The sequence below is a fragment of the Pseudomyrmex gracilis genome, unplaced genomic scaffold (assembly GCF_002006095.1).
Source record: "Pseudomyrmex gracilis isolate BER0280 unplaced genomic scaffold, ASM200609v1 scaffold_890, whole genome shotgun sequence".
NCBI classification, from domain to species: Eukaryota; Metazoa; Arthropoda; class Insecta; order Hymenoptera; family Formicidae; genus Pseudomyrmex; species Pseudomyrmex gracilis.
Window position 1 is genome coordinate 3,061 of NW_018021474.1, and position 11,412 is coordinate 14,472.

The window sequence follows — 11,412 nt, forward strand, 5'->3', positions numbered from 1 at the left end:
ATGTGTATACTGTATTAGTGAAGTGAAATGTAGAAGCTGTGTTAAATAAAAAGATGTGNGAATTTACGAATTGAATTTTCAATTCAAAAAACTTACTTGTAAAAATTTACAAGTAATACTTGTTATAGATGTATACATATATGTATGCACGTTCAAGTTCCTGCTCAACATCCTGGGAATGGCTCGTATCGGCCTTATATTCTTGGATAACATTTTCACGAGCCTTAAAATATTATTTTGCTACAAAATAATTGAAAAATTCGAAAGATCAACATTTTATCCAAGTGACAGGTCTCATGGTAGAACACCAATTTTATCAGCAGAAAACCATGTGTTATTGTTTTTATGGTTAGTAAAAATAATGATAAGAATTTAATAAGATGAAGAAAAATGAATTAAAGAACGTTAATACCCATAGATATTGATTTTTCTTGTTACTTATGAGTTCCAAAGCTCAAAAAACTGACAAATAAACCTTTTTTGAAATATTTTTTTTATTGAAATTACAATTAATTAGTTTAATTAATTTTTTTTTAGATTCAAAAATGTTTAAAAATGCTTTGTGTCAGGTTTTTAAGCTTCGGAAATTTCGAGTCACAGAAAAGAATCTTCATCATGAATAAAAACTTTTATTTTATTTTCCTACATAAGCTGATTGTTTATTAAATGAAAAGAGGTCACATCTTAATGATTTAATTTTATTAATAAACAACTCTCTTTTCTAGCGGTGCTCTTTCTGATATTGTTTTTATTGATATTTCCATATCTGTAGCTTACGAAAATTGTTTTATTTCCTTAAAATTTACGACTATTTCTTTTTATTTTCAAGGTTCGCAAAAAACAAATGTTCACTTCAAGAACTAGGAGATCGGTTTGATGTTAGCATCTCAACTTGCGAATGTGTGCTGCAAAGAGTGATGGATTTTCTGTACAAGATATCTAAGGAAATACATTCCCACTTACTTCAGAAGAGAAATGTGCTGTTGCCGAAAATTTTAAAAATGTATAATATTCTGGTTTTAATTGCTTGTCTATATAGCTGTACTATTTGTTATAACAATTATTATTTAATTAGTAAAGCTAAAAATTTTTTTTTGTGTTTAAAAAACTTAATTTTTTTTTATTTTGTTTTTTCTTAAAGTTTATAGTCTTGAAAATAATTTCTCCAAATATTCCGATATTCGCAAATCTGGCTAAGTTATAGAGAAAGTTTGAAATCGTGAGCGTACAAAAATATTGATATTTTTTATGTATATCTCCAAAGTTTAATATAAAAAACTTAGGCCTAGTTATAAATATGTCCAAAAAAGGAAAATGTGGTCTTAACGATACATATCGATATCAGTAAAAGAAGTGTTATACAGAGTGGGAGTCTTTTGCCCACGTTGCGATTGCCCACAGTGACTATTGCCCACGTTGCGATTGCCCACGTTGCGATTGCCCNAAAAAACATTTTCCAGTGGACCAAATTGTGAATCTAAACCATTCTCAAATCCCCTTGAACACACACAAAAAATTTCATCAAAATCGGTCCAGTCGTTTAGGAGGAGTTCAGTGACATACACACGCACACAAGAAATATATATATTAAAGATATATATATCGAAGAAGATCTGATAATTCGAAACGCTTATAATTGCAGCCAGCGTAAGTTAAATAATATTTTTTTAAGGCTCGTGAAAATGTCATACAAGAATATAAGGCCGATACGAGCCATTGCCAGGATGTTGAGCAGGAACTAATTTACGAATTGAATTTTATATTCAAAAAACTTACTTGTAAAAATTTACAAGTAATACTTGTTATAGATGTATACATATTTGTATGCACGTTCAAGTTCCTGCTCAACATCCTGGGAATGGCTCGTATCGGCCTTATATTCTTGTATGACATTTTCACGAGCCTTAACAAAATATTATTTTACTAAACGATGTTTGGTAACAACAGAAGCAACATTTGAAGTTCTGTTAATCTGATTACTATGCTCATTAATTCTTGTTTTTAACATTCTTGTTGTTTGTCCAACATAGGACACATTGCAGTTGTTACAATTGATTTGGAACACTACATTTTTATTTTGATTATGCGCTGTAACGTCTTTTGTAACTCTTATAAACTTGATTAATTTATTCAAACCTCGAAATGCCAAGGATGTTTCATTAAAGTTTTTAAAAAACTTACTGAAAGAATTTTAAACCAATCAAATAAGGAACAACAAAATAAGTGACAATTTTTACATTATCACCTGATAATAGAGTAGAATTAGTGACAGAATTTAAATTTAAGTTACCAATAAGTAAAAACTTGATTTTGTTTCTTGTAGTCTTAAAAATATAATGTAAAGGATAATCATTTTTAATTAACACATCAATCATAAATTTAAAATTATTCTTTTTGAAACAAAAGTCAGATATTAACATTATTCTATTCACCATGCTAAATATAGTACTAATCTTTTGTGATTTCGGATGAAACAAAGAAAAGGTAAAATATCTACCCGAACAAGTAAATTATGGTACCACTCAAAACATAATTTCTCATTCAAATTTAGAACCTTAACTTCTAAGAAACTTAACAAATTGTTGTTTTGAATTTTAATTGCAAATTGTAATCTATTATTATAATTGTTAAACATGTTTAATAATGATAAGAAATAATCACAGTGTTATTAAAATAATATNTGGGCAAAAGCAACTCGTGGGCAATCGCAACGTGGGCAATCGCAACGTGGGCAATCGCAACGTGGGCAATCGCAACGTGGGCAATAGTCACTGTGGGCAATCGCAACGTGGGCAAACGGGACGCTCCCGTTATACATCTAAAAAATGAATATCTATTTGTAGTAGATCTCTGGTTTTGAAGGAGTAATTGGATGTATTGATGGTTTGTACATCAACATTCGTACTTCTGCACATAAATCGCAGACGACGTATGCAAATAGACATACGACAAGCATAGTTTTGCAAGTAGTATGCGATTACAGAAAAACATTTCTTGATGTCTTCACAAGAGTTCCTGGAAAAGTTTATGACAGTCGAACTTTCAAATTATTGTTTTTAAAACAGGATATAGAACAGATTTGCGAAAGTGGAAAATTCCATTTATTAGGTGACAGCGCCTATAAAAAAATTTCTCATGACACCTTACAAAGATTTGGGAACTTTAACACCATCACACATAAAAATCAACGAAAAATTGTCAGCAACCAGAGTTAAAATTGAAAATGCATTCGGATTACTAAAAGGTAGATTTCGGCAACTAGATAGATAGATAGATAGATATTGTTTATTAATTCCCCTTAAAGTTACAAAACCTTATACAAAAAATCTTACATTTACTCTTACAACTAACCTTACATCTAACTTAAAAATTAAAATACTATATACACGCACACGCAATCGCTTTACCTTACTCTACGCCATGCGAACCTCCCCTTCCGGCAGTCAACTCTATTCAGCTACTCCGCCATTGGTTTTCATACTCTCTTTACTTCATACATACATACAATTAAACACTTCTTTTCACACATCCATTCACTCAGCTCTCACTCACTCAATTATCATCCCTCCCTTCCTAATCAATCCTCTCCCACCTTCTGCCCTACCTCCTTTTCCGTTCCCCTATATTCCTCCAGCCTCCTTAACCATCCTTCACTCATATCCAACCACTGACCAAACCAATAACGTTGAACAGCCATAACCTTCTACCCCAATCCCCCTCACCTGACTCATTACAGCCGCCCCTTTTCTCACTCTCTCTTTTATCTGCGCCTCCCTCCCCCCGTTTCTCTGAAACACATACCCTAAATATTTAAATTCCCTTACCTCCTCCAATCTCTTCCCTTTCCACCACCATTCCAGCTTTTTTTCCTTCCCCCCTCCCCTCCTATATCTCATCACTTTTGATTTATTTACGTTTACTTCTAAACCCTTTCCTGCCAGATATTTTTCCATCCCTTTCATCATTCCCCTCATCCCTTCCTCCTCCTCCGCTAACAACACCAAATCATCCGCATACGCCCCAATACATAAACCCTTCTTCCTCTTACCTTTACCCCACCCCATCCGTTCCTACCCAAATAGTCCTCCATATCCGCCGTCAACAGATTGAACAGATATGGGCTCAACGGGCATCCCTGTCTCACCCCCCTACCTGTCCAAAATTTATTCCCCACCTTCCCCCTTGCCGCTATCCTATTCCTCGTCTCCCTATATAAGTCCCCACACCTTCCCACTAAACCCTCTCTCACCCCTTTCTCCCTCATCGCTCTTAGTAAAGTCTCCCTATTAACCGTGTCGAAAGCCGCCCTCAAATCAATAAATAACGCAATCAACTTACCCCCCTTTCTACTTAAATTTCTGCTAACTAGGTAATTTATTACATAAATGTTATCCATCGTACCCCTTCCCCTCCTGAGCCCCGCCTGACTCTCCGGAACTAGTTTCTTTTCTTCCATCTCTCCCTTAACCTTTCTGCTAACAACTCCGCATACACTTTATACAATGATCTGGCCAATGTCACACCCCTATACTTCTCCACCTTATTTCCTTCTCCTTTTTTCAGTACTGGCACCACTATTCCCTCATTCCACTCATCGATCCACACCCTCCTGCCCATATCCTCCTACATATATTCCACACCCAGTCCTGCATATTTCTTCCTCCAAACTTCCATGTCTCTGCTGGTATACCATCCCCCCCTGACGCCTTCCCTACCTTCAATTTTTCAATCGCCCTTAAAATTTCTTCCCTTCTAATATCCTCCTCCCCTTTCATCCTCTTTCCCTTTTCCCCTCTCACCACTTTCCAGTCCACCCCCCCCCCAACTGCTTCCTGAAATAATCCTCCCACTCTCTTATCTCAATCCTACTACCCCCTCCTCTCTCTCTTCTTCTCTCTTTATTCACCACTTCCCACACCTGCCCCAACGTTTTCGCTTTTTTTACCACCTCCTCCCAAGCTGTTTTCTTCCTCTCTTTTCTTATTACACAACGCCTTGTATTCTTTCTTTCTTTCCTCATACTTCTCCTTACACCCTCTTCCTTCTCTCCACCTTCTTAACTCCCTTCTTACATTCCTCTTTGCCTCCTTACACTCTTCATCCTACCACACCCTTCTCCCACTCCCTACTTTTCTTACCTCCCTTTCTCCTAACACCTTTCTTATTCACTTTTTCATAATCTCCCATTTCTTTTCAACCCCCCTTTTCTCATCCCTTATCTCCTTCTGCATCTCCTCCATCTATTATCTTTTTCCTTCCTCCGTCTATATTATCCTTTTTATTCCATCTTTCTCTCTATCCCCTTCCCTATCCCCATTCCTCACCTTTTTTCCACTTCTTATCCAGATCACCACCGCATGGTGATCCGAATCCACTTGATCCCCTATTTCCATTTTCTGTACATATTCCTTTGTGCTTACTTTCCCTAACACATAGTCAATCACTGACTCCCCTCTTCCACTCGTGTATGTCTAGTCCCCCTCCTCGTCTTCTTTTGTGTCCCCGTTCCATATTACCCATCCCAGTTCCTCAATCCTCTCCAGCAACAATTTTCCTTCCGCGTTCACTTTCTTATCCTTCAACCTCCTACCCCTATCCTCCTTCTCCTTTCCTTCTCCCCTCATTTCTCCACTCTTTTCTCCTGTCCTTGCATTAAAATCCCCTCCCACTATTGTCCTTATTTTTCCATTCTCCCTCTCCATCCACTCCCTTAACTCCTCTAATTTTTTCTCTATCCCCCCGTTTATATACACCCCCACGATCCTCCACTACTCTCCCCCTATCCTCACTCGTCTCACCATTATCCTATCCCTCCCTTTCCATCCTTTCTCCTCTCTTGCCTTTATCCCCTTCTTTACTCCTTTTCAGTAACATCCCTCCCATAGCCCTACCTTTCCTATTTTTCCTACCCGCCCATTATACCTCCCAACTAAAATTTGTCGGCAGTTTCCCAGCAATCCCCGCCCACCCTTTTTTGTCCACCTAGGTTTCTATCAAAATCACCACGTTCCAACTCTTCAACCCCTTCTAAAAACTTTTATTTGTTCCCTTAAGCCCAGCCACATTCCAAAACACCACTTTCACACTCTCATCCTTCCTTTCCTCCTCCTCACTTTCATGATTTTGTTCTCCCTTCTCTCCCCCTAATTTTCCTACCCAAATCTTCCTCTCTCCCCACCCGATCCTTCCCCCGTTTTCTTCCCCTTCTCTCCCTGCTCCCCCTTTTTTACTATTTTAACCAAGCCCCTTTTCTCCTCGTCTCATCTCCACCAAACCCCCTCCATCTTTATCCTGTCATCCTCCATCCAGACATTTTTTCCTTTCCTCCTCTCTCTCGCCGCAATTACGCCTAATTTTCTTTTTACCTCCCTTCCTTTCCACGATAGATCCTCCTCTATCCATACTTTTCTCCTCTTTAATCTCTTCTTCTTATCCCACACTTGCTTCTTGTCCTCCTCCCTCTCGAGCCTTAACCACACCATTTTCCCTTTATCCTCCCTTCCTGTGGTTATTCTCCTCATTTCGCCTATCCTCACTTCCGCTCCTATCTTTTTTAAAAGCTTTTCCACTCCCCATTTCTAGTCACCTTTTTCCTTGGGAACCCCTTTTATTATGACATTCCGCCTCCTTCTCTCTTCCTTCTCTTTTCTCTCTATATTCTCCTCTATCATTCTCAATCTCTCTTCCCACTTGTTCTCTACTTCTACTTCTTTTTTCCCTTCCTTTTTCTTTTCCTCTCTCCCCTCTTTTTTCCAACCTTTTCTCCAGCTCTCTCATTTTTTCTTTCATCTTCTCCCTCTCCATTCGTAATATCTTTTCCCTCCTCTTCCAATCCTCTAACTACCTCTCCATACTTTTTACCTCTCTCTCTCTCTCTCTTATCAATATACACCCCCATCTCCCTCCTAGTCTTTTCTAGCTCCTCCCATATCCCATTTTTTCCTTCTTTCCCCTCTTTCCCTGTATTTCTCTCCTTTCCACCTTCCTCTTTTCCACTCGGAGATCTCACCGTTTTCCTGTTCTTTGCGAACAACCACTCCCCCTCTCTCTCCTTTCCCTTTTCACCATCCCTTTTTCTCTTTACCCAAATATCTAGAGGCGAGCTCTCGCTACCCGACCTCCCTCTCCTCCATCCCTCCATATTTTTCAGCTTTTTTTCTATCCTTTTTTTGTTTCCTTCTGCCATTCTCTTTTCTCGCTACCTTAAGGCTTAAACCTTTTCCGCCTTAAAGATGTCCCCAAGAATTCCCTAAGGCTCTACACCCTCTGCCCCTTCTGCACTCTCTGCACCTTCTATTCACCACCTTCCTTTTTTTTCCTAACCTCCCTGCTCCTTGCCACCCTTTAACCTTTCTTAATACTCTCCCCTCGCTACACTCACCTCCACCTATATGCCCTCTCCTTCCGACCACTCTCTTACACACTCACACACCACACTCACTCTAACCACTGGCTAACTTCGTCAAAAAAAGACTAAAAACGCTCACAATATTTTTTACCACTGTTTGCCAACTCGCTGCTGGAAACGGAAGTCCCATTTCGGCAACTAATGTTAGTGGATTTCCACATTGTTTATAAAATGAGTCGTTTTATTATAGCGTGTTGCGTTTTACATAACATATGTATTGATTCGAATGATTTATTTGAATCTGATGACAAAGAACAGTTAAACAAAGAACAGTTTAATGAGCCAATAGGACTTCAAGATCACGAAACTGTGTTGAGACAACTGGGTGAAAGGAAGCGCGATGAAATCCGCAACCGCATGAATAGATAAATACACATATTGTTATTTTATATTTATAAATAAAAATATATTTATAATATCATGTTTATAAATACACTTACTATTCAAGAATGTGAGATGTTTTTTTATTTATTTTAATGTGCCGGAGAGATAGCAAATAAAAATTGATTCTTAAAGATTTAATAACATTTTTTTGCAACATACAGAAGTTTTTTACATTTGGAACACTTTTTAAACTCTTAATTCTATAGAATCTTTTTAAGGATCTATCCAGACAAATTTGCTTAGTTGCATAAACATACGCATATGAAAAGAGAATCAATTTTCTTATGAATGTTTATGTAATTATGTACGTTTGTCTGGATAGAGATTGTAACACCTACAAACTATTTGATTGCATTAGAGATTTCAACTTTTATTTATATAAATACTGATAATCAAGGAAAACGTTTTCTCTTATTTTTAATAATGTGAGTAATTTAATACTTACATTGACGAACAAGGTGCGTGTTGATATGTGTAATGAGTTCGTGAACTTTGCAACATCTGTGTGAGCTAAAGCGACTATCGTCTTGTCGCTCTCGATTAATATTCGCGAATAAAATTTTGCAAATTTCGTCAGTTGTAATTACATACTTTGCACAACTGTATTTTGAAAACAATTAAACGTGCAAAATAAATCGCAACGCAAAAATTTCATCCTTTTGATTGCCAATGAATTAACGCACTGCAATCGATATTGGTAGTTTTAGTAACGGCATCTTTAAAGTAACCCTTGGTGTAAATCGTACGCACATTAACTTGTTTGGCGATACTTACAATGCGTTTAATTTAATGTTATTTTATTTTAACCGTCCGATCTTATCAAACGCACGACTTGCGTTTGTAATTAAACAATCCTAACCACACACACGTATGTTTGCGCTAATCATAGAGCTTATACTAATAGAGAGGCCATGCCTATATGTTAACCATAAAGAGGGTCGCGCGAGGAGCAACAGAGAGATAGATATATTTTGTCTCAACTGTGGCTCTCCCACTCCGTGTTCTCTGTTATTCTCTTCTACAAGAAGTGCCCACAATTGAAACAGAAAAATATATCTCTTTGTTGATCCTCCTTACGCTCCCATTACTATAAGCTCTATGGCCTCTCCATTACTGTAAGCTCTATGGCGCTAACAAATTATCACTCTGAATGTTTATTTGTTTTCATTCCATTTCTATGTAAGTAATTTGAAAATAATGGTCAAATTGTAAGACGTACAATTTGCTGCTTTGACTAGCAGTAAGAGTAATTAACACCTGGAATAATTTGCAATCAAAACTTAATTCTACTAATCTATTAAAAAATTTGAAACTTTAAATTCTTAATTTCTAATCACTTTCTTATTGCAAATAAACAAAAATTACAGTCTTCTTTTGTACATACATATATGTATATATTGCTCACAATAATATAGGGAATTCCTAATTTTTCATCAAAAATAGATCAAAAATATGATTAAAAATACTTTACATTGAACAACAAATATGTACCGCAATAAAAAATTATAAAAAAATAAAATTAAACATTAACATATCTACTTCAATTTTGTCTTTTTTTTATTCATTTTACAATCATTTCGTTCATCACGTTATAAATGACTTTACAAATTATGAAAAATTAGGCGTTTCTTAAATTATTTTGAATAGTATACATGTCTGTATGTATGACATTTAAAAACTAAAATTATAAGAAATATAAAAAAAATATAAATATATTATTACTTTTGTATTCCCTAAGGCCTGATAGCACCAATGTTATTTTGACTTTAAACAAAACTTAAATACATGTCTGTCTTTATTTATTTACAAAAAAAGATAAAGATAGACACATATATTTAAGTATTACTTAAATCCAAAATAATGTTGATGCAACCTGGTCTAGTCTTTTTTTTTATGAGGGAAAATGCGTTATGCACCCCCGCCCTGTGGGGATTTGGGCGGAGAGTGTGGGACTCGCACCTACTAAAACTCCTCAGTGGCCTCCACCGGACTTGGTGAAGGAGCCTGTAACAGCCAAAAGGTTATTACATCTCCAGGCCCCTCCTAGTCCACAACATGTCCCCAAAGGACAACGCCCCCTATCACCGTCGCCTTTGGGGTTGTGGCAGGAGGAGGGCATAGCCCTCCTCAAACCATCCCTCCCTGAGGACTTGTGCAATGGCGTGGCAAGTTCCCCAACTTGTCACACCAAGTCCCCGCCCCCCGTGACCGAAGTCAGAGGGGGTCAATACAATACTTTTGTATCTCCTACCCGCGACCAAGCAGCCCCTTGACAGGGGCTAGGTCCAGGGGTCACGCCCGAGCTATGACCCCTCCACTCCGTGCACGGAAACTGCCCTCAAGCCGAGCCTATTTGCTCGACTTGGAGGACTTAGGTCCCGGCTTCTGACTTCCAATTGGAGAGGAGGCTGACTCACCTCCCCTCTGCCGCTTGAGGGGTCCTTAGTGCAGCCTCCCCCTAAACCCGGCACTTTTTGCGCTGCACCTTTGGATGACTGGGGCCTAGCGACCTTGCGGTTTCTGATCCCGGCCAAACTTCTCTTAGGGAGAGTGAAAGGCACCGAGCCGTCTCCTCCTCTCTTCTTCCCAGTCTCCGGCTCTTCCCGGAGACCAAAAGGCCCCTTAACTGGGGTAGAGGTCACAACGGCCTTCCCCTTTCACCCGCGGTGGGCTCCGTGTTCACAGAGGAGGCGGACGGGAGAGGAACGTTCTCCCGCCCCGCGCCCTCCTCCGGCCATAGCCGAGCCAAGCTCTCCCCCCGGGAAAGGAGATAAACCCCCTCCCCATCCTCTTCCCAACCGAAAAAGTCCCCGCCGGACCCGGCACTTCGGGCCCGCCGCTTCTTCCTATTTTTTGAGGAGGGAACAGATCTCGTTCTTTCCTCACCTTCCTTGCTACCGAGTGGCAGCAAAGGCGCCGGAACTCCGGCGCCCCGCTTGGTGGCTATGTTCCTTTTAAGGATGGGGGCGCAACTTGCGCCGCCCATTCAATAGTTCGCTGGCTGTCCTCGGCTCGCACATAAAGTGCACTTGGGGGCAGTCCTACAGGTAATGGCGAGGTGGCGGTCCTTCCCGCAGCGGTAGCACGTTGTGCTCCGGTTTACTCCGGAACACTTGCGTGCCACATGGCCGTACTCCAGGCACCGATAGCACTGCATTCACCGCGCCACTAGTGCCTCGACGGGGAGGCTAAACCACCCCACCTCTATTCTTTTCGCTCCCACAATCTGCCGGGCCGCCTTCAAGGGCATACGGGCCCACAAAATCCCGTACCCGACGTGGGAGGAGCGAGCCAGCCTAGTGCGAATCTCACTGGGTTGGCAATTACCTGCCGCCGCTAAAGCGACGGCAATGTCTTCCGCGGAAAAGGAAGGCACCACGTCCCGCACGCGAACTTCCGCGTGCTTGACGGGACGGGTGAATTTCACCTCCTCCTCGCCCTCGAACACTTTCGACGCCCTCTCAACGAGGGCGTCGGCCTTTTCCGCTCCTCCAGGCTCGTGTACCTAAAGGAGCATACCTCCGTTGGCCGCCCTCTTTATTCGGAGGCCGGACATTCCAATCTCCTTCAAATCGACGGCGGCCGCCGTCTTCTTCATGGCTTCGGCGTAACTGCCGCCC

General features: G+C 39.9%; 1 pseudogene; it reads left to right on the forward strand.

The window, feature by feature from the left end:
* The first annotated feature begins 241 nt into the window (after window positions 1-241).
* On the forward strand, window positions 242-7,617 carry LOC109861626 (annotated as a pseudogene).
* The last annotated feature ends 3,795 nt before the right edge of the window (window positions 7,618-11,412 follow it).